Source organism: Pleurodeles waltl, chromosome 4_2, assembly GCF_031143425.1.
Source record: "Pleurodeles waltl isolate 20211129_DDA chromosome 4_2, aPleWal1.hap1.20221129, whole genome shotgun sequence".
NCBI classification, from domain to species: Eukaryota; Metazoa; Chordata; class Amphibia; order Caudata; family Salamandridae; genus Pleurodeles; species Pleurodeles waltl.
Genome location: NC_090443.1, coordinates 932,146,397 through 932,174,332, shown reverse-complemented (window position 1 = coordinate 932,174,332; position 27,936 = coordinate 932,146,397). Strand labels below are relative to the sequence as shown.

The following is a 27,936-nucleotide window of genomic DNA, read 5'->3' as shown; positions in this document are numbered from 1 at the left end:
TTTGCTGTGAAAACAGGCCCTCCCGGAAGGCAAGACTGATTAGAGGGCCGATGCTCAAGCCCAGGAGGTCTGGATAACGTATTGTCAGGGCCCGATCCGGAGCCACAAGGATGGATGGGGCTTGGCCGCTCCTGATCTTCTATGAACTTGAGACAGGAGTTTTATTGCTGTAAAGCATACAAGAGTACAGAGTCTCCAAGCTAAAGATGCCTTGGAAACGCCAATGCTCAGAAGTGCTGACTGTGCACGTTCTCAGCATAGGAAAACAGATCCAGACAAGTTTCTCTCCATTCGCAGAAAAGACTGTGCACCACCTCCTGGTGTAACTGCCATTCATGATATGCCAGGTGTCAATAGCTGAGCTCATCTGCCTAGGTATTCAAGGATCCTGCCAGATGGTTCACCACAAGAAAAAATCTCTGTCCAGCCATTACCAGAGATGGAGGGACTAGAGGCATATGGTCTGTGACTCTATCCTGCCCTGTTTGTTGCAGTACCAGATGGCAGTGGTGTTGTCTATGAACACCTATACCAGCCTACCTTTGATGGAGGGCAGAAAGGATTTCAAGACCAAGTGGATAACTCTCAGTTCCAGGATGATGATATGGAGCTGGGACTCTGCTGGAGACCATAAGCTTCTGATCTCTGTAGGAAGCTGGCTCTTTACATGATATATCACAATGAGATATATCTTGCAAAGAGTCCAAGTGTTCCCTTACCAGTGGACAGGGGCTTGCTCTAGAAATGCCAAGGGGCTCTTTTAGGGGGTAGTGTGGTCTAACAGCCTTACACTTATCAGAGAGGAGTGTTAGACATCTGCAAATGCACACACAGTCAATACATGAGACACACAATTCAATAGGGTGATCCCCACCAATTTACAAAAATAACAAGGGGCATATTTATACTCCGTCTGCGCTGAATGTGCGTCAAAAGTTTTGACGCACAATCAGCGCAAACGTTGCCCCGTATTTAAACTTTGACACCCGAAACCGCGGACGACAAAATTCTGCCGTGTGCATAATTTTTTGGATGCGCCAACCCGCCTTGCGTTAATTATATGCATTAAACGGCCGTGCGTCGTATTTATGCTTTCGGGCAAAAATGACGCACGGCCGGGAGACGGAGCCAAAAGGTGACGCACAGCCCGATTTGCGTCAAAAATTAACGCCTGGGTCAGAGCAGGCGTTAAAATGGGTCAAACACACCTGTATTTAATCAGAACACACAGAACAAACAGCAGAGCAGCAGAGCAGCAACAGGGAGCCATGGAGGTGATTCTAATCCAGCGCGCACGCAGACGCAGAGCCCAGCAGCAACAACAGCAGCTACAACAACACCAGCAGGGACCCCAAAGGCAGCGCAGAAGGCAGGAGAGGATATTCTGCCCCAGAACCACCCTTCAGGGCCTCAGGGAACACAACATCATCCAGAGGTACCGGTTGAACTGGCAGGCCATTCAGCAGCTGCTGCGCAACATTGAACCGCAGTTGGCCCCCACTTTGGTGACACCCCGCACCATCCCAACAGAAACCAACTACTTGCCGTACTTCATATGCTGGCAAGTGGCTCTTTCCAAACAACTGATGCCCTGGTTGGCAGAATATCACAACCATCATTCTCCGCCTTTTTGCCCAAAGTACTGGATGCCATCATTTGACTGACACCCGCCACATCTGCTTCCCTAACACACTGCAGAAGCAGCAGGAAACAAAACAGGGGTTCTACCTCATTAGTGGCTTCCCACACGTCCTTGGTGCAATCGACTGCACACATGTATGCCTTGTGCGACCTGCTGCAACTGAACACCTCTACCGCAACAGGAAGCACACACATTCCATCAACGTGCAGGCCATAGTCGATCACCAGGGATTGATCACCAACATCGTGGCTAAATATCCTGGGAGTGTCCATGACTCCTTCATCTTCCGTCATTGCACCATCAATGAACACTTCCAGGATGGACGGTATGGCAATGGACTACTTGTTGGTAAGTACAGAAACCTACTTATATACACACTGCACAGCAACCCTCTAGGACACACAACACATACACCACAACAGCGACATGTGGACAGGAACACACTGAGGTCGTGACATTGCTAGCCATGTTTCTTAGCTCACCATTGAACCTGTCACATATCGGAAATTACTGTACAGCCTAATGTTAAGACATCAAAGATCACAACATGTGGAGTGGGTTGCCAAAATGTCACCTTGCAAAATGTAAGTGTCCCAATGACCTTTACATTAATCCATTGCCTAAGTCTATAGGTATGGGATGTCCAGGGTACATTGAAATGAGCGTGTTAACACTGTCAATTTTAACTGTGCATGGAACTATCATCTCACCCCCAGTGAAGACACACGGACACCTGTATCACAAGTCACAATGCTAGGGAGGGCACAGTGCACTGCAAATCCCAAAACATACTGCTGACAAACGGTTAGCAGACAAACACTCGTTCAGCCAAGGAAACAACACAATGCAGATGGTACATCCTACAAGCATAGGATGCCACATCATTACACAAAAGAGTCACAGACAGCACAAGACAACTACTGCCATGAAAGGTCATTTCAATAGTGCCAGCTACATCAACATGATCCCAATCATTTTCTCTTGCAGCTGATCAGGGGTATGGCATCCAGCCATGGATTATGACACCATTTGGCAACCCAAGTACTGCTGCAGAGCGTGCCTACAACGACACCCATAGGAGGACATGCAGCATTGTCGAGAGGACCTTCGGCATCCTCAAGTCAAGGTTCCGGTGCCTCAACATCACTGGTGGTAGCCTCCTATATTCCCCGGAGATGGCCTGTAGGATCATCCTAACATGTGCAATATTGCACAACATTTGCGTCAAAAGAAACATTCCCCTCCTGGAACCAGAGCCACACATGCCTGAAGAGGAGGAAGAGGAGGATGCTGGCCTGCAACAGGAGGGGGAACTACAGAACACGGCCGCTGGTATACGCAGGCGGCAACAGATCGTTAACAATTTATTTTGAATATGATCACCTTCACCACTTTAGTTAACTAATTTAAATAAACACCTATTCTAATCACCATATCATGGTCTGGCTATTCCTTTTTGCACACCTTCATCTCTACTTATCAGAATAAGAGTGTTGCCTCATGGAGCATTGCTGATATACTGAGTAGGACACTGAACATCCCAGAGCTATTGTGATGCCTAACATACAATGGTCACATACACACACACTCTTAATGACACATTTTTCCTTTGAAGGCCAATAGCAGAGGACCACAACTATTTCACACATACATGTTGAAATCAAGGTCCAACGCAGCATATGGCACACAACTAAGACACCATCACTCAATAAGGGGAAAACAAGCCTCATACATGAGGCAGTCAATGCGCTTTGGCATCAGTAACAGGAATGCTTGACCAGACCCTTGACAGCAGTAAGTCCAACTGCATCCAATATTTGCAAGGAATATCTGTGACCAGAGTTCCATAGAAGCAGAACAGAGACAGCACAAGTGCCACACATACGAGCAGCATTGCACACATGACATTCCATGTATATGTCAGCCCATTTCCTAACTCCTGACACACCCATGCACCTGGTCACAACCCACCTGTCAGAAGAGGTCCCTGGAATACTAAGATGTGTACCCTGATATTCCCTCCTCTACACACACAGACCAACATTAGCAAACCAGTGTGCTACACCCTTTCCTATGGTATGCCATTGTCATAGAACATCTGACTGCAAGGACTTCAGGTCAATTTATACACTGTCTTCTAGTTTCAAAGCCCTGTTAGCACATGTAGATTGCTTCCCCTGTGAAAATGTCTGTTGGCCCTTAGAATGCAAGTCTCACCTACAGGACTGGTGAGAAACAGATGCAGCCCACACCTGTGATCACCTCCATGCACACCACCCATTTCAAAAAGCACTGCCCCTGCTGATGCCTGGAACAGCATAGGAGTTGCCATTATGTCAAATACACCGTTAAGCATTGATACTAATTAAGCCGTGTAACACAGCCACTGGGTTCATTTGTCACCTTCAAAAACACAGGACATACACAGTTTTACATGTCAACTGTCTAGTTTGTCCTCCAAACAGTCTTAGTCAGACCACTGATTATGTAACTTATCAAGTAGCTGGATCCTGAATCACCTTGCATTGTGTCAGCCTGACTGGCAACTGTCTGTGCGTCACACTAAAGTATCCCTGTGTCTACATATGTACCACACTTGCGTTAGCAAACCTCTCATTCATCAGGGGGTATTGGGCATGGACTTCTTCAATGCATACACAAATACATTGTATAGCATCATATGCCTTTTAACTGTACCATTTGAGTTACATCCTCTTCGAAAAGCAAAATTCATGGCCCATCCCTTGTCTGGGTTGCATTTATGCATGAATGACAAAGTGTGACAGTGTCCCAGGGCCATAGGCAGGGATTGAGTACGGGGCTTTCAGCACAACCAGCAACCTCTGATAATGTCCATGAATAATACACAAATGTCAGGACCATGACAGTTCACACACAGAATCACAGTGCGCACAACATAGTGATGGGCCGTGTGTGGTGAATTGCTGCAAGAATAATCAGCACAGTGGCTATAATGTTCCCAGATGCAATGGGAAGTGCAGAGGCCAACCTGTATACAAATGTTGTAATGACACCTGCCGGAACATGACACCTGAGACATTAGCTCACTCAGCACACCAAGGTTGCTCTGTTGACTGTCTCATTAAACGTCTTTAGTGACAGGGTGGGACCATCCACATGTTGGTTCACATGTCCACATCCACTTTACTCACATTGATCAACCAAGTATGCTCAGTAGATACAGGAATACCTGCCACTGACTCATGATGAGTCCTGGACCGAACTGTGACAAATTACATATTATAAAAATATACAGGATCATCACTGGACCACACACATGAACAAGACACCTATGTGCAATTGATCACTGGAAATAAGTGGACACGTGCTGTCCTGTATGCTGGCCCACCACAGCCACTTGATAGTTCTGGCTCACTTCTATGGCCTCAACTGTGGTGTCATCATACATTTGAGATTCACCCTTGTCTGTCTGTGCAAACAACATGGTACTCACTTCCTGAATGCATGTGTATGACTCACTGTGGGATTCACCAAATAGTGCCTAGGAAACTCTTACCAATACTGTAGGACATAGGATGTAGAAAATGTGGACCATTGACATTTCCAATATGACTTGCATCTAAGGATTGGACACATGGACGTCACATTCATACAAGCATATGTACAAATATGCTTCATGTGATACACACACACTTGGTCAACAAATACATTAGTTGCCAAAGCACACAATTTGAGCCAAAGGCATTTAGGTATTGTACATATGTGCGTCACATTGCTATCCTCTCCTTATGCCAAACATGCACAATTTGTGCAACATATATATGTAGGCCACACATATGGCCATCTAGTGCGTCAGCCAACCGTAAAAATACTGTGAAGGGAGTAGCCGATCATGGTCCACTGCAGTATGATGTCACACATGTGAACATACACCATCAACACCATACTGTCTTCAATCAGCCTATCTCTGATGTGTCCCAAATGTAACATAACCAAAAAACAAGTAAAAATGGGCAAAACCAGTTAATGCACTGTAGCGTTATGCGTCATTTTTTGACTACCAAAACTGTATTTGCGTCATTTTCTTTTACGCACAGGAGTGAAATTTAGCCTGCATCCAGATATTTGTACAGTCCATGTACTATTATGTGGATGCTGGTTAATTTTTACTTCTGTGCGTCCAAAAAAATGACGCAAATACAGTTTTGGTAAACAAAAAATGACGTATAACGCAAAAAAGGCGGGACTTTTCATACAGGAAGTGATGTAATAGGATATCCTGTTTACAGATTATGTACAGTGGTTGTACTTTCACTTTCACTTTGCAGTCTATGATCCTTCTAGACTGTGTGGCTGTGTAGAGAGTGTTGTCCTGAGATTTTGTGCTGTTTTTGTCCTGTGTGCTATCTGTATTGTCAATTTGTGAAATAAATATTGTTGCTGTATACTGTACTACTCTTTTTTGTCTACATTTGTCCATTTATCTTGTGTTTTTTTTGTTTGTGGGAGTATGTTGTGGGTAGTGTTAGTTTGGGGATAGTTGGGCTCTTTTAGTGTTTAGGTTTACTTTTTATCTGTGTTTGTACCCCTACTTTCCCCCTTTTCCCCTGTCTATTTCTTTTACCCCTATTCCCTTTCACTTCCAAGTATGTCTGGTAGGCCACGTCTTGGCAGGATGGGGGAAGAGGAGTTGAGGGGGTTCATCTGGCTTGTGACGCATTTCTTGCCGCTCATGATCCAGGCAGGGTGATACAGGGGTATCCAACAGAGGCGCGCAGAATCCGGTGGGGAAAGGTGCTGCATCACCTGCAGCGTGTGTATGCCAGCCAGAGGAGTGACCACCAGCTGAAGCACCGGTGGGCTGACCTCATCACCAGGGAGCAGGATCTCTTGGACCACCTGGGAATCATGATTGGTGGCACTGTTGGTGAGTACGAATCATGTTAATGTGCACGATTAAATGCTCTGTAGTGACATAAGGGGATTAGTACAATGTCTGCCAGCTAACTTGCTGACTGTGTGTAATGCTGGGGAAATATAAAGGGATCATTGATGCACTATGGCAAGGATCACAATTGCTAGCTGTCAGGTAGCACGTGCTCAGCAAACTTACAGGTAACTTTTCCATGAAGGAAATTGGTGTGGCCTTTTTGTCAGAAAAGCTAACAAAATAGGAGCCAATCATGTCTATATAGGGTTCTATTGACAGAGAAGTACAGATGTACCAACATTTAGGCCAACTTTGTTGACGCTATTGCTAGACTGACTTTAGAATCACTACATGATGCAGAAAATGAGTGCTGCCTTCACGTCAATTGATAATAGCAAAGTGGCTCAGACATATGTCTCATGTGAGTCTGGTGAGTGTGGAAGGAAAGCGTTCACGGAAGTACTATGAATGTGTGGGATTATTGTGTTCCTTGATCTTTTTGGATACATGTCAGTTCTGGATTTGAAAACATTGTGAAAAGGTGTAAGGTGCCCTCAGCTAACATCTTAGAATGTTTGTTGGAGTTAGTTGTGCCAACTTCCAAATATGGATGGCAGTCCAAGTATATGCACATGGCTTCACATCTCCATGGTTGGTGCAAATCACCATAGCTGGGCCACATCAATTGAATAAACTGTAACAACAGGATGGCTTACAAAAGTCCCTGCCCCTCCCTCTGTACATTGGACCTATGTGTAATAAATGTGTCATGGCCACAAGGCATGTTTGACTGGTAATGCAGTCCTCAAGTAACCAGGCTTTGGATGTCTCTCTTGGATGCACATGATGAGACTATTACACTCCATATTTTTTACTGCTCACCAATTACGGGGCATATTTGCAACCACATGATAGTTAGGGCCAATATATGTGTGCAGATATGTGTGTAACTGTGACAGGAGACCCATGCTATGTACAAGTTGGCCGTGATATATCAGATGCAGTACCATCATGTCTGAATGGCTGCCATTTCCTTATTCAGCCTCCATACCTTACAGGTGGACCAGCACCCTACACTGTGGGAGAGGTGGCGACATTTGAGGACCCCGACCACTCCAGTAAGTGTTGATATGTCTGTTATGTGTTGTGTTTGCTGGTTATGGACTTGTGTGAGTTGGACGCATAGCAAGGTGTGATGCGTTGGGCAAGCTTTTCTCTTGTTCCATGAGTGGGAATTCAGTTTCTCACATGTTTTGAGTTGGCCAATGCGTATCCAATGTTATCATGTAGGGATTGTAGGTCATTCCTGTAGGCCCCACTGTGAGTACAGGGGTTAGTCATGTGTATGACACTTGTATTACCAAGAGTCGCACTGGAAGTCAGCCCCGATTTAGTCAGCCTGTCAGACCCACATTCTCTAAGATTGGTATAGCAAAATGCTTTCCAATAGACATCTGCTACCCTATTTACCTACGTAATTTTGAAACATTAGGTAGAACCTACTAGCAGCATGTACTTCCACATGTAGTGCTACAAGTATGTGGAACTTGAATGCAATGGCCTAGGTGTGCATGCAATTCATGATCATGGGTGTCCTAGCAACTCTGTGTCTGATGTAAGTCAGGCCTCACTGGCTGGAAGTATATGTTGTGTACCAAGTTCTGCATTTCCTGACATGTCTGACCCTATGAGTGCTCTATGGTTTGCTGACTCCTAATTGTAGATAGACCTTACCTGTGCTGTGTCTGTAGAGACAAACATGTGTGGAGTTTTCTATAACTCCTCGGTGTACATGTTATTGGCAAATTATAGTATTTTTACTTATTACATGTGTGTGGGCTATGTTGGGGTTCTTGTGTGTTTTTAAAAAAAAAATGCAAAAAAACTTTACAAAAATTCAAAAAAATACAAAAACATATATATTTGTATAGGATAGTATAGTATGTGTTTAGGTTAGAATGTGTTGTCCTCCATGTGTCCCGTCTCATATGGGGGGTGGGGGGCAGATGTTAGAACATTTCGTTACATGTGATAAGTAAGTGTAGCTTAGGTTAGTTAGGGACAGTTGTGGGTAATGAGTAGACAGGGTAGATTAGGGTAGGTTAGATCTTTCCCTCAGTTTCCTCATCTGTGATTAGTATTTAATAAATATTTGGTTAATCCTTAATAGTATGTGTTGAATGGTACTTGATCGTGTGTTTGGATTCAGTGTACATCAATTTTGTACTATAACATCTGTGTCCTATGCGACAAACAAATCCCAACTGAGCTGTACGATTGGCAGCTAGCCCAGAGCTACCTTGCAAAGTGTTGACCCTTTGTTGCAACCACCAATCACAGTTAATATGGATCCCAATGTGTTTCTGTTGATAAGTGTGTTTTGAAAGTCACAAACAGTGCTTCCAGACTTGGGGGGTCATTCTGACCTCGGCGGTAAAAGGCGCTTACCGCCGGTCAGAAGACCGCCATAACACCGCCACGGCCGCGGAAAGCCGCCACGGTCATTCTGACCCACAACGGCCAAACCTCCAAAAATCCGACCTCCACTGCAGTCCGCCACATCAGCGGGCAGCGATAAACTGGAGATGACCAAACCTCCACCGTCACGCCAACAGAAATACGCCCATGCCATACTGACCCACGAATCCACACAGCGGTCTTTCAAACGCGGTATTCCATTGGCGCTACACACCGCCGCGGTCAAAATACACACACAGCACCAAAACACAGCCACATTGGACAATTCAAAATCCACACACATGATACACATACACACACCACTCCCACACAATCAATCAACTATAAAACACACACCCACATCACCCACAAACCCCTGCGACCACAATTACTGAGAGAATGAGAGAGAGACACAGCAGACAAACCATAGCAAGACACACTGAGGCACACTACACCATCACACACACCACATAGTAGCACAAAGCACCACACACCAACATACTCATCATCACATACACCACCCCACACCTCAACCACACCACCCCATGGCACCCCAAAGGCACCCACGGTTTTCGGACCAAGAACTCCGGGTCATGGTGGAGGAAATCCTAAGAGTGGAACCCCAGCTCTTCGGCTCGCAGGTGCAGCACACCAGTATAGCTAGGAAGGCGGAGCTATGGCAGCGGATCGTGGACAGGGTCAACGCGGTGGGACAGCGTCCCAGGAATAGGGAGGACATCCGCAAAAGATGGAACGACCTACGGGGGAAGGTCGGATCGATGGTCTCCAGGCACAACATCGCGGTCCAGAAGACTGGCGGCGGACCCCCACCCACCCCTCCTGAATTTACATCGTGGGAGCAAGACGTCTTGAACATCCTGCATCCTCAGGGCCTCGCTGGAGTAGCCGGAGGAATGGACTCTGGTAAGTCCAATCTCAACTACTATATCCCCCCCACCCCACCAGCATGCCAAGCCACACCCACACCCTCACCCCCAACCCCCCAGCACACATCCTCCCTGACAATGTCTCACCAGCACAACCCACCCAACCCAACACCATACCCTGAATGCCAACACAAATCATGGACACCCATCACCTAAGCATGACCACTGCACTAACCCCCCCCCCACCCCACTAACTACCCTCACAACACCTCCCTCAAGGGAATGCCTGCACTGGGGGACAAGGGCACCCATAACACGAACGCTATTGCACACACAGAAACAATAACCAAACTCTCTTACCTCATGCAGGACCCGAACGCCAACACACCAGCCAGGAGGGTCCAGAAATGTCCATCCCACCCCCGGAACAGGCCCACAGTGAGGATAGCAGCTCTGTCGACAGTGAACCTGATGACCAGCCCGGACCATCGGGGACCTCTGGGCAGTCGGTTCCCCTCAGGCAGCCACAGGCCACACCAAACCCGACCCCCTCTGCCAACACCAGCACAGCTCCCACCCAGCGGGCCCATGCCTCTGTCTCTAGGACAGCTCAATCTGCGGTGTGTCTGCCACTACAGGGCACCCAGGCTAACCCAACACCCCAACAACAACAGGGACCTGGGGGCAGTGGTAGCGGGCACACCGTCCAGGGGACAGAGGCCGGGGGAAACCGGGCAGCTCGGAGGGCTGCTGTGCGACAGGGGGGGGAGGAGAGGCCCAGGGAACCCACTCTCCAAGAGGCCCTCACCACCATCATGGGGGCCTACCACCACTCCCAAGAAACGATGGCGACGGTACTGGCCAGGTTCACTGAGATCCAGGCACAGCAGGAGGAACGCTACATGGGGTTCAGGGAGGAGCTGAGAATCATCGGGACCGCAATGGGGACCATCGTCCTGGCCCTCAACAGGATAGAAGACGCGTTGCGGGACCATGTTGCACCACACAGGGCCCCTGTCACTAGCCCGGACTAGGAACAGCCTACCACCTCCGCCGGCGCTAGTGGACAGGAGGCCCCAACACCACGACAGCCCACCAGAACCCCACCTCCTGCTGAAGAACAACCACCCCGTAAGAGGAGCCTGAGATAAAAAAAAACGACAGAGTAGGATGTCAAGACCCCCGCCAGCAGGACATACCCCCTCAAGTCTTCCCACTGTCCCACATTGCCACCCTGTCCAACCATGAACTGCCTCTGCTCCATCCTTCCACAGGCAAAAGGACAATGCACCTGTGAGACTGAGAACTGGACTCTGCCATGGATATTCCTCCACCCCCACCCATCACCCTTAGAATCACATGTACCGATATCTAGCACTGTAAATAAATCACATATTGCACACAAATCAGTTTGGAGTCATGCTGTATTAATAACAAATGTATTACATATTACTGTTCAATATCTGTTCTGTCAATTAGTCATGACAACATACCAATGTCAATACGGTGTAGTTCATGGGCAAACCAAGCAGAAGGCAGGCACTGAGTCAGACAGCACTGAGAAGGGAAGGGAAAGGCAAAAATTAATGAAAAAGATCTGGGTGGAACTACAGAAAGTACAGATGCAGGAGGCTCTAAGCAATTGTGAAATGGCGTGGGTGATTCTTACCTGTGTGTTACTGGAAATACTGTTGTATCACTCTGTCCCTATTGTCTGTGTCGTCCTCTGAGTCTTCCTCCTCTTCACTCTCCACAGGCTCCACGGCTTCTACAACACCACCATCTGGACCATCCTCCTGCAGGAAAGGTACCTGGCGTCGCAAAGCCAGGTTGTGAAGCATACAGCACGCCACGATGATATGGCACACCTTCTTTGGTGAGTACATTAGGGATCCACCAGTCATATGCAGGCACCTAAATCTGGCCTTCAGGAGCCCAAAGGTTCGCTCAATCACCCTCCTAGTACGCCCATGGGCCTCATTGTACCGTTCCTCTGCCCTGGTCCTGGGATTCCTCACTGGGGTCAGTAGCCACGGCAGGTTGGGATAACCAGAGTCACCAATTAGCCACACACGCTGTCTCTGTAGCTGTTCCATCACATAGGGAATGCTGCTATTTCGCATAACATACGCGTCATGCACTGACCCTGGGAACTTGGCATTTACATGGGAGATGTACTGGTCAGCCAAACAGACCACCTGCACATTCATAGAATGGTAATTCTTCCTGTTCCTGTACACCTGTTCCTCGTCATTTGGGGGGACTAAAGCCACATGGGTTCCATCAATTGCACCAATGATGTTGGGGATGTGTCCAAGGGCATAGAAATCAGCTTTCACTGTAGGCAAATCACCCTCCTCTGGGAAAATGATGTAGCTCCGCATGAGTTTCATCAGGGCAGACAACACTCTGGACAAAATCTTTGAAAACATAGGCTGAGACATCCCAGATGACATGGCCACTGTTGTCTGGAATGAGCCAGTTGCAAAAAAATGGAGGACAGACAGAACCTGCACTAGAGGGGGAATTCCTGTGGGTTGGCGGATGGGGGACATCAGGGCTGGCTCCAGCTGGGCACACAGTTCATGGATGGTGGCTCGGTCAAGTCGGTATCGTAGTATTAAATGGCGTTCTTCCATTGTCGACAGATCCACCAGCGGCCGGTACACGCAAGGATTCCTCCTTCTCATCGCAAGTCCCAGCGGACGGTGCCTAGGAAGGAGAATATGGAGTACAGAGTCAATCCACTCACAGGTACGTACAACACAGCTTGCACAGTACAGGTAAATGTATGGGTTGCTATGTTTGTATGTGTGCCATAGCAAGGCCTAGGCCTGTGTGACGCATTAGAAATTAAGCCATGTGGGCCCTTGAAATGGCGGCTGCCTGACCTGTGAAGTGGGACAATGGGATGTGAGGTCACTGCGCTGGCGGGGCACACCGTGGCGGTAGGCGGTCGAAGACCGCTGTGCGAAGACGCATTGGTTAACATTGAAGCCTATGGGTTTCATGAGCCAATGACGATGTGCGCCGGCGGTCGCGGTACGCACCGCCGCGGTACGCACCGCCGCGGGCGTGACCGCCATTTCCTATCAGCTTAATCACTCGAGACCTGATCATCCACAGGAGAGGACCTATACTGCAAGTGCTGCTGTGAACTCGGTCTGGAAGTGACAATGGCTGCTGCTACTGGTGAAAGGGCCCCCGCCTTCAGTTCAGAAGAGTTGGAGAAGCTCGTGGACGGGGTCCTCCCCCAGTATGCGCTACTCTACGGTCCTCCAGACCAACAGGTGAGTACACTGAGTGCACATTGAATGGGTTATGCCTGTGTGGTGTGGGGGGGATGTAAGTTGGTGGGGTGGGGAGGAAATGAGGAGTGCAACGCACGACAGATGAGAGAATGGGACCCATGGCAAGGTTGGGGAGGGGGGGCATGTACTCCAAACAAGCAGATATGTGACGTTTTCTCTTTCCCACCCTGTACATGTCAAACAGGTGAGCGCCCATCAGAAAATCGATATTTGGCGTGCCATCGCCAAGGAAGTCCGGAACTTGGGGGTTCACAACAGACGGGGCACCCACTGCTGCAAGAGGTGGGAGGACATCCGCCGCGGAACGAGGAAGACCGCAGAAACACTGCTGGGGATGGCCTCCCGACCTAGGAGGGGTGCCAGTCGCACCATGACCCCCCTGATGTCCCGGATCCTGGTGGTGGCCTACCCTGATTTGGATGGGCGCTTGAGGACAGCACAGCAGACACAAGGGGGTGAGTATCTGCACATTCTCCATCTGTATGCGCAGTGGAGGCGTCTGGGTGGGGGAGGAGGGCTGTGGGTGACATTAGGCCAGGGCGCTTTCTGTAGTGTAGTCCTCTCCCTTAGGCATGGCCCTGTGCCCCCGCCCCCCACCTCTGTAGGGTGCCAAGCGCAGCTACCCATGGTCCAGCATCACCCATGTGCGCGTCTGTTGTCCCTAGACCTGTTGGCCTAGTCAGAAGTACTGAGTAGTGTACCCCAAGTTCGTGACTTAGTGCATGAGGCACCTGTGTCTGTCCTCTCCGCAAAGGGTATTGATAAGGCATGCACTCAACTTTGTTTTATTTCTCCCCCCACCCTAAATCTTTGTTTTCTTGTGCTTTAGCATCATCAGGCGGAGGAGATTTGGCGTTGGAGCACGAGGGAGCTGCAGGTCACCAGGCCCCGGTGGGCACTGACACAGACACCGAGGGCACCAGTGATCCGGAGGGCGAGGGGAGCACCACAACGGGGCCGGTGGAGACACCAGCGACACGGACACGTCCTCGTTTGGGAGCTCCCTAGCGGTGGCGGCAACATCTGTGCCCCCCGCAACAACAGGTACAGCCGCCACCCAGCGCACCAGCACCGCCCTCCCAGCAGACCCTCACTCTTCGGTCCGTGGCCGCTCGGCCAGGAAGGCGCGCGTCTCCTTCGCCCCAGGCACCTCAGCCCCTGCCTCTGTTACCCCTGCTGCCCTCAGTGCGGAGCTCATTGACCTGGTGAGGACGGTCATTGTTGGGCAGACTACCCTTCTGAATGCCATCCAGGGGGTGGAAAGGGAGGTGCATCGGAGCAATGCCTACCTGGAGGGCATTCATTCGGGTCAGGCTGCCCATCAACGAGCGTTCACTGCTCTGGCCTCAGCACTGACGGCAGCCATTGTCCCTGTCTCCAGTCTCCCTCTTCTATCTGCCTCCACCCTTTCTCTGTCTCCTGTACCTCAACCTATCCCATCCACACCATCAGACCAGCCTGCACACACCTCAACACCCAAGGCCAGCTCATCCAAACATAAGCACCACAGAAAACACAAGCATTCACCCAAGCAACACACAGATGCAGACATATCAACAGTCACTACCACCTCTGTGTCCCCGTCCTCCTCGTCTCCCTCCTCCCTCCCTGTGACGTCTACACTCACACCTGCATGCACACCAACATCAGCCAGTTCTTCCACCACCAGCACACCCTCCACTACAGTCCGCACACCTGCAGTCACCACCCCCACTGGCATTTACACGTCCCCTGTGTCCTCTCCCACTGTGTCTGTCACCCCCTCTTCCAAGACACATAAACGCTGGCAGACACCCAAACAACAGCCAACCACCTCACGACAGCCTACGTCCCAGTCACCTGCACCCAAGGACAGCACACCTGACTCTCATACAACCACATCCTCTTCCTCCACTTCTCTCACCACTACTCCTACCCCTTACCTTGGTCCCAAGAAATATTACCTCTCCAATCTTGACCTCTTTCCCTCCCCTGACCCACCCCCTCCAACTGGGAAAAGTCCCAAGGTCACCTCAGCCACCACCAGCCCAGCTTCTAAAGTGCAAGTGGTGCATGGCATGTGGAGTCCACCCTTTGGCGGCAGTGACACTTCGGTGAGCAGCAAGGGGACAGCCAGCCCCCCCCCCCAGGCAAGAGGATCCGGAAAGTGAAGGGCCGCCGTGAACGGACAGAGACGGCTGCCCCCAAGGAGGTAACTCCGGCCACTTCACCTGCCACAACAGCCAGGGGAGGCAAGGGCCCCACAAGCCCCATCCCGGCTGCAAGGGACGACACCAAAGGGCCCAGGACTCCGTCCCCGAAGGGGCCTGACACTGCACGGTCGGAGGGCGAGTGAGCAGGGTGTCCAGGCCAGGTCTGACTCCCTTGACATACTGCAAGAGCACCGCTGAACAGGGCCCGCCGCGAAGACAGGTACCGCTGAACAGGGCCCCGCCGTGAAGACAGGTACCGCTGAACAGGGCCCCGCCGTGAAGACAGGTACCGCTGAACAGGGCCCGCCGTGCAGAAGAGCACCGCTGAAGAGGGCCCCGCCGTGAAGACAGGTACCGCTGAACAGGGCCCGCCGTGCAGAAGAGCACCGCTGAAGAGGGCCCCGCCGTGCAGAAGAGCACCGCTGAAGAGGGCCCCGCCGTGAAGACAGGTACCACTGAAGAGGGCCCCGCCGTGCAGAAGAGCACCGCTGAAGAGGGCCCCGCCGTGCAGAAGAGCACCGCTGAAGAGGGCCCCGCCGTGAAGACAGGTACCGCTGAACAGGGCCCGCCGTGCAGAAGAGCACCGCTGAACAGGGCCCCGCCGTGAAGACAGGTACCACTGAACAGGGCCCGCCGTGAAGACAGGTACCGCTGAACAGGGCCCCGCCGTGAAGACAGGTACCGCTGAACAGGGCCCCGCCGTGAAGACAGGTACCGCTGAACAGGGCCCGCCATGCAGAAGAGCACCGCTGAAGAGGACCCCGCCGTGAAGATAGGTACCGCTGAACAGGGCCCCGCCGTGAAGACAGGTACCGCTGAACAGGGCCCCGCCGTGAAGACAGGTACCGCTGAACAGGGCCCGCCGTGCAGAAGAGCACCGCTGAAGAGGGCCCGCCGTGAAGACAGGTACCGCTGAACAGGGCCCGCCGTGCAGAAGAGCACCGCTGAAGAGGGCCCCGCCGTGCAGAAGAGCACCGCTGAAGAGGGCCCCGCCGTGAAGACAGGTACCGCTGAAGAGGGCCCCGCCGTGCAGAAGAGCACCGCTGAAGAGGGCCCCGCCGTGCAGAAGAGCACCGCTGAAGAGGGCCCCGCCGTGAAGACAGGTACCGCTGAACAGGGCCCGCCGTGCAGAAGAGCACCGCTGAACAGGGCCCCGCCGTGAAGACAGGTACCGCTGAACAGGGCCCGCCGTGAAGACAGGTACCGCTGAACAGGGCCCCGCCGTGAAGACAGGTACCGCTGAACAGGGCCCCGCCGTGAAGACAGGTACCGCTGAACAGGGCCCGCCGTGCAGAAGAGCACCGCTGAAGAGGGCCCCGCCGTGAAGACAGGTACCGCTGAACAGGGCCCGCCGTGCAGAAGAACACCGCTGAACAGGGCCCCGCCGTGAAGACAGGTACCGCTGAACAGGGCCCGCCGTGAAGACAGGTACCGCTGAACAGGGCCCCGCCGTGAAGACAGGTACCGCTGAACAGGGCCCCGCCGTGAAGACAGGTACCGCTGAACAGGGCCCGCCGTGCAGAAGAGCACCGCTGAAGAGGGCCCCGCCGTGAAGACAGGTACCGCTGAACAGGGCCCGCCGTGCAGAAGAGCACCGCTGAACAGGGCCCCACCGTGTCAAGCACCGCTCCGCTGGGCCCTTCATCTCAAGCACCGCTCCGCTGGGCCCTTCCTGCAAGCACCGCTCCGCTGGGCCCTTCCTGTGAAGCACCGCTCCGCTGGGCCCTTCATCTCATGCACCGCTCCGCTGGGAACCGCCGTCTCAGGCACTGTTTATGGTTCACTGTGCCCACCATGCCTCCTCCTTGACCAGTGGAGACTGTCATCCACCGGATTGACTGTGGCTTTGCACTCCACAGGATGGTACAGTGGGCAAGCCACCCACTGTAGAGACATTGAGAGACTGTGGCTTTGCACTCCCCAGGATGGTACAGTGGGCAGCCCACCCACTGTAGAGACATTGAGAGACTGTGGCTTTGCACTCCCCAGGATGGTACAGTGGGCAGCCCACCCACTGTAGAGACATTGAGAGACTGTGGCTTTGCACTCCCCAGGATGGTACAGTGGGCAAGCCACCCACTGTAGAGACATTGAGAGACTGTGGCTTTGCACTCCCCAGGATGGTACAGTGGGCAAGCCACCCACTGTAGAGACATTGAGAGACTGTGGCTTTGCACTCCCCAGGATGGTACAGTGGGCAGCCCACCCACTGTAGAGACATTGAGAGACTGTGGCTTTGCACTCCCCAGGATGGTGCAGTGGGCATGGTGGCTCCTCGTGGATCTGGCATCGTGGACTCATGTGGCTGTGGTGGCCCCCCCTTCCCTTCCCCCTGAGGTGCCTGTAGTTTTAACATCAGATGCCCCTGCAGTGTTCTCTCCAAAGGACTCAGGTCTCGTGTGTGGGCTTTGCCCTTGTTTCGCTAAACATTGGCCCACGGACATGTTAGATTCGTAGGATGTGCAGGACTTGTTACTTCAGTTATACACTGATGTGTATATATTTTTTATTTTTGTAAATATTTATCACGGTTGGTCAATAATTTCCAGGAGATTTTTTTGTACATAAATATTTATTCTAAATTTGGTTGTGTCATTGTATTTTTTACGGGTGTTTGGGTGGTGTCACTGTGACTTGTTGCTCTGCATTGGTGTGTACATATTGGGGGGGTCGCATATGTGTGTGCCCGTAACCTTTCGTCCTACCCCCTCCCCTGTGTCGTAGGTGCAGTACTCACCGTTGACGTCTGCGCCGGAGTTCGTACTCGTGGTAGATGAGCAGGTAGACGAGAGCAGGTATGATATTCAATTCGGGTTCCATGCAGTCCGGATTCCGCGTGGAGTGTCTCGAGGTGAGCGTTTTCCATTGAAAATGTCTGTTTCCGCCGTGTTTTTATCGGCGGGGCTCCCGCCCCGGAAAAGGTGGCGGATTGGTGGGTCATGATAGGGTGGGCGGTACATTGTCTGCCGCCTGCCTGTTGGCGGTGACCGCCGCGCTGTTTGTTTGTTCCGCCGTGGCGGTCGGAGTGTTAAAGCGGCGGCCTGTGTTGGCGGTTCCCGCCAGGGTCAGAATTGCATTTTTTTGACCGCCGGCCTGTTGGCGGGTTGGCCGCCGCTTTATCACCGACCGCCAGGGTTAGAATGACCCCCTTGGTATTGGGGAAACAGTTTTAGGTCTGGCTGCAGTGTGATGATCATGCACACCCTTATAAGATGAGTTCTCATTGGCAATCTTGTATTCTTGTCTTCATGACCTTCATACATCATTTGTGACACAGTTCGGCATGATTACCTATTTGTATGTTAACTCGGACACCTTCATTTATGCAGTTTTTTTTGTGTTTACTTAGATTAGTGTGGCATGTTTATTGTGTTTTTTTTGCATGTTGACAACATTTTGCGGCCACTATTTGATGACTTACCTCCCTTAAGGCCAGATTTACAAGGCCCTAGTGACTCTTAGCGCCACTCTACTGCCATTTGTTTTACGCTAATGTGGCATGAAGAAGGCCATTCTTCTATGCCATCTCTACAAAGTGGGGCAATGCATCCATTGCACCACTTTGTAACCCCTTGCACCACATTATGCCTGCACCAGGCATAATGTATGCAAGGGGGGCATTCCCACGCAGGTATTGTAAATAAGCACACACATGGTGTCATTAGGAAGCGCAATAAAAGTGGTGCATCAAAAGTGATGCGCCACTTTCTGTAAATACGGCCCTAAGTGTGCAGTGGAAGGCAGGGTCTTACAGGGATGTCGAGTTTGGCAGCAGGACGTGTCCCTGTGACCCTGTTGCATACGTTCTCATTATGCTAATGAGGCTACTGGATTTGGGGGGTAGGATCACATGGATTGCAGGTACTGAGTACAATTCCACACCAGGTGAGACCTGTCAGCCTAATGCGGGTTTTCCGGCTAACTAGCAGCTCCTCATCTCTGGCCGAGATGATTGTGGCAACCGAGCACATGGCAAGATAGACTCCTCAGGGAATCGTGGTTAATCAGATCACATCCCTTTCTCTCAGTTACCAAAAGTCTCACTCCGGCAAAGACAACAGAGGCAGAATAAAGTTCAATAAGCATTTATTGAAATAACTGCATCTTAGATAAAAGTGTGTGTATAGCAATACCTAGGATGATAAAACACAATATAAGCAAGCATGTGACTAGAAGTGTAAAACACAAAAACAGTCCTACCATACTGTCAAAAGGGGATGGATCTATAATACTCCTGCCTATGCTAAGTATGAGCACAGCATACTAAGCCTAATCTGCCCTTTGGGTTTCCCCCTAGGAGTACATCATCCCTCATACCTGGATGCTTGTAGTCTAGAAAGACACCGTCCCCATGTGGATCAGGGGCGGCCATCTAAGCAGGTAGCTGTAGCGAAGCAATCAGCATACAGTCGTGGTCATCTGGCTGGAATCTCCCTCTAACGTGTCTGTGACAAAGGGGTGTTTTTATAATAAAACATCTGACATTCTAAGAAATAGTCCCTGCGTGCATGTTTTTCTGTGAATGTTGAAGACACAGCATACCATGTTTGTCGGCAATCCTATCTGACTAAAGCCTTGGAAAAAACATAGAGCCTCTGCTAAGAACACAATGTTTTCCTAGGCGAAAGGAGAATGCGATAGAAACAATAAAGACAGCACCGCAAAAGTGGCTCTTACTAAAAATAAAAATAAAAAAACATGCTGCAGAAAATTTATCTAGGTGAAAATGCATAGCTGCAGGCCTGGGTAGCTAAAATAAAGTGTATAAAATATGGCTAAAATAGCTTTACAACAACCCTGCGGTGGCTGAAGAGTGCACAAACATCTCAATGCAAGCAGTGTACCACAAACACCAGAGGCGCATAAACAGAGCCCTCCTTCAGTTTCGAAATATTTGTCATGTGCATCTTTTGCATTGTGCTTCTGCAAAGGTACACAGCGTTATACATGTCTAAAGTATGTACTTTGTTTAATAAGGTTTATACCCATGATCAGTCACAATAGTGGGCCTATTTGTCCTGGCAGATCCCTCTCCACTCAAAAAACTATGACTGGGATGTGACCCAGAAATCATGGTAGACCTGCCAACTTAGACATCTATGAAAACAAAACAAAAGAGGCTGCACAGCAGGCTGCAAAGCAATGGTGCGTATTTGGAGGTTAAATGGAGGGATGAGGGATTCTTTTATTCAGGAAAGAATGCCCATCTGTTTATGTAGGTCGAGTGCAGAAAATGAGGGCGATACCTCTGTGTACCAGTTCTAGTCGGTATTTCTGAGCCAGATCTGTGATCTGCCTGACCCAGTGAAATATGCTGTATTTGTCCTTGTAGGAAGTTGGCTCTGTATATACTATTTCAAAGTAAGAAACAGTGTGCATGGAGTCCAAGGGTTCCCCTTAGAGGTAACATAGTGGCAAAAGTAGATAATTCTAATGTTCTATTTTGTGGTAGTGTGGTCGAACAGTAGGCTTATCAGAGGGATAGTGTTAAGCATTTGTTGTACACACACAGACAATAAATGAGGAACACACACTCAAAGACTTACTCCAGGACAATGGGTTTTTATATTGAAAAATATCTTTTCTTAGTTTATTTTGAGAACCACAGGTTCCAGAGTTACACTTAATACTTCAAATGTAAGGTATTTCACTTAGATACTCCAGGAACTTTGAATAAACACAATATAATGTACAGTGTTTGTAAAAATGGCAAAAAGTTTTTTTTAAAGTGAACACTGCAAAAATCAACAGTTCCGGGGGAAGTACGCAAAGATTCGTTTTGAAGGTAAGTACAACACTTACAAGTCTCAAAGTTCGGGCATAGGGAGCCCACAGTAGGGGGTTCAAGGCAACCCCAAAGTTACCACACCAGCAGCTCAGGGCCGGTCAGGTGCAGAGGTCAAAGAGGTGCCCAAAACACATAGGTTTCTATGGAGAACAGGGGTGCCCCGGTTCCATTCTGCCAGCAGGTAAGTACTTGCGTCCTCGGGGGCAGACCAGGGGGGTTTTGTAGGGCACCGGAGGGGACACAAGAAGGCACAGAAAGTACACACTCAGCGGCGTAGGGGCGGCCGGGTGCAGTGTGGAAACAGGGGTCGGGTTTTGTATAGGAAGGAATGGAGAGACTCAGGGGTCACTTCAGCAGTGCAGGCAGGCACAGGGGGGGCTCCTTGGGGCAGCCACCACCTAGGCTAGGCAGAGGGTCACCTGGGGGTCCCTCCTGCACTGGAGTTCGGTTCCTTCAGGTTCTGGGGCTGCGGGTGCAGTGTTAGTTCTAGGCATCTGGTCCCTTGTTACAGGCAGTCGCGGAAGGGGGAGCCTCTGGATTTCCTCTGCTGGTGTTGCTGTGGGGGCTCAGGGGGGTCGTCTCTGGTTACTCACGGGCTAGTAGTTGCCGGGGAGTCCTCCCTGAGGTGTTGGTTTTCTGCAGGTCGAGCCGGGGCATCGGGTGAAGAGTGGAAAGTCTCACGCTTCCGGCGGGAAATGTGAAGTCTTTAAAGTTGTTTCTTTGTTGCAAGGAAGTTGCAGGTTTTTGAACAGGGCCACTGTTCACAGGAGTTTCTTGGTCCTTGGTTGCAGGGCAGTCCTCTGAGGCTTCAGAGGTCGCTGGTTCCTGTTGGATGCGTCACTGTTGCAGTTTTCTTCGAAGTAGGAAGACAGGCCGGTAGGGCTGGGGCCAAAGCAGTTGTCGTCTCCGTCTTCTCTGCAGGGCTTCAGGTCAGCAGTCCTTCTTCTTGTTAAGGTTGCAGGAATCTAGTTTCCTAGGTTCTGGGGAGCCCCTAAATACTGAATTTAGGGGTGTGTTTAGGTCTGGGAGGGCAGTAGCCAATGGCTACTGTCCTGGAGGGTGGCTACACCCTCTTTGTGCCTCCTCCCTGTGGGGAGGGGGACACATCCCTAATCCTATAGGGGGAATCCTCCACTCACAAGATGGAGGATTTCTCTGGGTGTATTTTACAATAAATTGCACACTGGCATCAGTGTGCATTTATTGTGCTGAGAAGTTTGATACCAAACTTTCCAGTTTTCAGTGTAGCCATTATGGAACTGTGGAGTTTGTGTTTGACAAACTCCCAGACCATATACTCTTATGGCTGCCCTGCACTTACAATGTCTAAGGTTTTGCTTAGACACTGTAGGGGCATAGTGCTCATGCACATATGCCCTCACCTGTGGTATAGTGCACTCTGCCTTAGAGTCGTAAGGCCTGCTAGAGGGGTGACTTACCTATGCCACAGGCAGTGTGAGGTTGGCATGGCACTCTGAGAGGAGTGCCATGTTGACTTAGTCATTTTCTCCCCACCAGCACACACAAGCTGTGAGGCAGTGTGCATATGCTGAGTGAGGGGTCCCTAGGGTGGCATAAGACATGCTGCAGCCCTTAGAGACCTCCCCTGGCATCAGGGCCCTTGGTACTAGGGATACCAGTTACAAGGGACTTACCTGAGTGCCAGGGTTGTGCCAGTTGTGGAGACAAAGGTACAGTTTAGGGAAAGAACACTGGTGCCGGGGCCTGGTTAGCAGGGTCCCAGCACACTTTCAAATCCTAACTTAGCATAAGCTAAGGCAAAATGTTAGGGGGTAACCATGCCAAGGAGGCATTTCCTTACAGTCCTGATATAATTTTCTGACACCAAGACACAATTCAGCAGCGCCTGCAGATTATCTGCTTTCTGTTCAGAGCAGCAACCTGCAGACAGCGAGGTTAGTTACGTTTACTTCTAGCTGGGACCAAAACAAATGCTTGATTGAAAGGGACACCAGCCCTGCTTTAGTCTGAGAATCACCCTGCCTGGGAGGGGTTGGGGGAGTTGTTGGGATATCTAGAGCCTATCACTGCTTGGATGCAGGTTTTTGACTTTGTTCAACTCCTCTACCCCATCCCATATCAGAAATGTGCATGCACTGTAGGTATACCAGATATAGAGGTGTGTATGAGCATTTACATACATATCGATTTAAATGGCACTTACTAAATTATTTTTATTTAATTCTTTTATATCACTAATAATGAATTTTCGATTCATTTTTAGGAATGAATATACTTTTACCAAAGGAATAATAGAAGAGAATATATGTGGTTGAGAGCTTGCAGGTGCTGTAATGGGAAACTTCAACCCTCTGCACAAATAAAAACACTGATGGTATGTTATTTAAAGCCCTGTTCGACCTATATTCCTACTGGAATATAAAAATGTTCATGAGAGGGAGGAGAAATATTTTTAAATATTACGCTTAGATTGAAGAGCTGTTTATTAGTATGTATTAGTAAATATCTACATGTAGGGGAAATATATTTGAACTAGAATATTTCATTGTGGAGTGATCACTAGAGTTCACCTATTCCTAGGACTTGGTCCTAATTTGGATTGCTAATGCAGCATTATGTAAAAGGGGGAATGGTTCAGTCCTTTCCTTTCCTTCTTAATGTCTTTAGATGTGCTTTTTATGTTTTTAGCAGTAACCAATAATACAGAGAGGGAAGATACATGTGCACATGTTTTTAAACATGTAATGGTGAAATTTGACACTGTTTTCTATTAGCATTATGAGCTCAAAGCTTTAGATGTCATGTTTGTATGGCTCTATTATGTATTGGAATGATATTTTTTGATGTATTAAATGAGAATTATGTATACTTTCTGTATGTTTGTTTTTCAGCCCGAGGAAGTTCACAGGTGGTGAACGAAACATGTTGGCGGTTGACTGTTATTCGAAGAGAATAAAAGATCCCATTGGAGCAACATATTTGGATGATTACTTCCTATGTGAACTTTGTCGGTGCCCCTCCAATTGCAATTCACTAGTAATACCAGTATAGGATGTCTAAGCACTTTACATCACACCGAAAGAGACAATAAATCATATATTTGTGTAAATGAATGTACAAGAATAGTTATATAAGACAATGAGGGTTATTAGGTGTAGGAGTCACATTTCGTCCACACTTATAAAGAGTATATATGTTAAGAGTGCACAGTCAGGAAAAACAAACACTCAGCATTTAGAACTTAACACAGGGATTACAATTGTCTGTACTAACAAAACATTATTACTACCAAAAGGAATCCTTCTTTGCAAATGTAGAATAATAGATTGAGAAAAAATAGGTATCTAAAACAATGACTTGCAGTTTTAATGTAGCTCCTTGACACCGGTTCAGAGCTCGGTGTGCTACAAATCATGGATTGCAACTTACGAACTGGAAGTCAAACAAGCATTTTGAATGCAACGGGTTTCGCATTTGCTCGAGTTAGAGCTATTAGCGTTGTAAACTCCTAACCGGACTTTTCTTGCCAACCAAATTAAAAGAAAAAAATGCAGTGCAATCGCACTATGTAAAAGCGCGGTCGTGCTGAAATTGAAACGGGAAAAAACTAGTGTAATCGCACTATGTAAACCCCAGCGCGATCGCGCTGCGTGGAAAATAAACAGGTAAAGTAGTCCGGAAACCACGCTGAAAACATCAAGCCTCGTATGTTTTCAGTAGTTTACTAGCACTGTGTAGGTGGGCTAAACAGCGGAAAGGCATGACGTATGCATGCCTTTCAGAAATGAAAGCAAGCGGATTTTAAAAGGCAAGCCCACGAACCAATCAAAGTGACTGATGTAACATGGGCGTGGTTGGAAGCCCAAAAAGAGATTACTACAGGGGACGGAGAGATTTGCGCTCGCCCCTAAAAAGGATCTCTGTGTCAAATGCAGTGACCCACTTACCTAACAACATAAAATATGAATCTGTGATCTGCATGTTACAGGATGTGTTTTGCAGCAGGCTCATTAACCCTCAAAGCTACTTTATGAGTCAAAAGAACCAGGTTCGACTCCTTGGCTCAAAATCCTGAGATTGTGGACAAACAGAGCTGGCTTTCAGTGCCACAGGTACAGCACCACTGGAGCTGACCTGTAAGGGGGGCACTGACCTCGGGAGGGCGCACTGTGTTGAGCAATCATTTACGATTTTAAAGCACCTGCTGCAGAGGTCCTTGTGCTCCAGCTTTCAGGCAGCAATAAAAAATGTTGCGGTAATTGTTGTGATTAATGTTCCTATCAGGGAGAGAGAAAGAGATCTGAGTCTTGTCTGGTGGCAGTTTTGACTCCCCATAAAGCAGCGCAGAGGGTTAATATGCCTGCTGCAAATAACAGATCTGTATTTTATTTGAACATCTGAGTGGATTAGGAAAACCAGTCTTTACCGGCACTGAATGCTCCCATGCCTATAAAAAAATGAATGTGACCTTGTGTAATGCCACTGGTGCCCATGAAAAGCACTCCAGTGGGGCATACGAGTCGAGTTCTCTCTATACAAAAACTGCAAAAAATGCACAGAGGGAAAAACAAAACCTTAATGTAAGGAAAAGCAAATAGATTCCCATTTCCTGGCTGATTGCACACAATGAAACCAGAAAATCTGGATATTTTGCGGCTTCAGAGGTTGAACTGTGTTATTTTAAGGATTTTTTTTCTACTTCACTAAAACGTTTTTCTTCATCATCGTGTATGAAAGCACTTAAAAACATGCGAGTTCAGAATACCAGTTGTACAAAAACCTGTGACTGATATAATAGTCTATAATGTTGCTGTGTAATAATCTGGGCCACACATAGCATTTACATGACAATTGTATTATCTTCAAGTGCACCACTAACTAACACTTTTAATGAGTACTTGTCAGTGCAATGTTTATAATAGGAGGTATTCATGTCAAACATTCACATTTTAAATAACGTTTTCGTTTTTAAGCGACTTTATGAGATTCTATGTGATGTTTGTTGTGTGATTTACATCAGTGCTTGAAATGGAAAAATGGAACTGCAGGTACTCTGTGCCAGAGTACCTGCTTGTTTGTGAGAAGTGCCGGTACTCTCCAATTAAAAGTATTGCGTTTTTCTTGAGATGTGCCGGTACTCTCGCTCTCAAAATAAAAAAGTGCCGGTACTCAGTACCGGACAGTACCGGCCCATTTAAAGCACTACATAACAAACATTTTCAGGGCTCGTCTCGTGCACGGGCTCTAGGATCCCAGTCAGACCTTTGGCTCGGCTCGGGCTCGCCTCTCTCCCTATAAGTGTGTTGGCTCCCACACCTCCACTTAGATCTGTGTGCTTCGTACAGATCCGACCCCTTTGCATTCGTATTAACCCCCTCCAGTCCCATTATGATTATCTTCCCACTAAAACATTGCCGCAAAGTAATATGCTTTTCAGTATTTCCCTGGCCTATTTTATTTAGTGAAGTTTTGCAATAACCATTCTTGCTCCCTCTCGGTTTATTTATTTTGTTAAAAATAACAAAGCCACACTAAAGTAAAAATTCGCGTTATATTAATACGTTCAGCATCTTAGAGGGGTGAGCGGGGCTCTGCAAAATGGTGGCAGCTTCATACGTCGTTTAGTAAATAACTTTAAAACATTACAGAGGCGACCTCTTTCTCTCCCCTGCGCGCACATTACGCCTTATCAAAAACACAAAACGCAAACACTTAAGCAGAAATCTAGCGAGCCTCAAGTTCTTACCTTTCGCCTGCTGCCTGCGCCGGGACAGAGTGAGGGAAACTGGCCGAGAGAGTAAAAGTCAGAAAGCAAGCCAGCTGCTCCAGTGAAAAACAGGAAGTGGGGGGGCTTTCCCCATGTCCAGGGGAAGGGGAGATGCCAAGAAAACTATAGCTTACAGATGTGGACCAGAGAACATCCACCCATCGACCACATGTTGTCTCTGTGTGGGGTGCGCAAACCTGCGGCTGTTTAACTCCGCTTGTATATAAGTGGGAGTTCCCAGGAGGGGGCTTGTTATGAAGAATACTCTGTCATCATCAAGTTAACTCCCATACTTCAGTCCAGCAGTCCTTTTATTTTGTTTTAGCGACATTCAATGCGCCTTCGAAACTGAGCAATTATAATTCATAATGATGGATGCTAGGAGGGTAAATTCCTCCATTAGAATGTAAGTCCATTCTCGGTCAGAATACTCCCCCCACCCCCGTACTGCCACTCTCTTATTTCCATGATGTATATTAATGTACGCCTTGGCATACACTACAAAGCACCAGGTTCCTAGCAGGTCCCATGCCACATCAGGTCCAAGGCCCAGCTCTTCCTGTGCTGCAGCTCCTTGCTTTTCCCCCCTTTTGTTGAGTGCCTTCTCTTTGCTTTTCCCTCGTCCTCACTGCTTGCTCCTTGCTTCCCCTGCCAAGTTTTATGTGTGCCTTCTCCTTGCTTTTCCCTAGTATTAACTACTTTCTCCTTGCTTTCCCCGTTTTTTGTGTGCTTTCTCCTTGCTTTTCCCTCATTTTCACTGCTTTCTCTTTGCTTTTTCTCTTATTACCACCCTGCCTGCTCGTTATTTGCTGCTTCCTGCCTAGCCCTGCAGACCGGCTCCCAGGGCTTGCTTAATAGAGGCTGCAGCATGGCCCCGTTGAGCAGGTCCCAGGCCCAGCTGTCCCCGTGCTGCTGCATCGCTCTTGACCCTGTGTTCTCCTTACTTTTTCTCCCGTTATTTCAGTGCCTTCTCCTTGCATTTCCCTCATTCTCACTGC

General features: G+C 48.9%; 1 protein-coding gene across 2 annotated transcripts in view; it reads right to left on the bottom strand.

The window, feature by feature from the left end:
* Positions 1-27,137, bottom strand: part of LOC138293492 (voltage-gated potassium channel KCNC1-like) — a 129,677-nt gene extending 102,540 nt beyond the window's left edge. The window contains exon 1 of one of the 2 annotated variants that reach the window (XM_069232732.1): positions 26,918-27,137. The gene's annotated coding sequence lies outside the window, so the exon portion shown is untranslated. The remainder of the gene's footprint in view (positions 1-26,917) is intronic. The other variant, XM_069232731.1, reaches the window with a different exon arrangement.
* Positions 27,138-27,936: the final 799 nt, after the last annotated feature.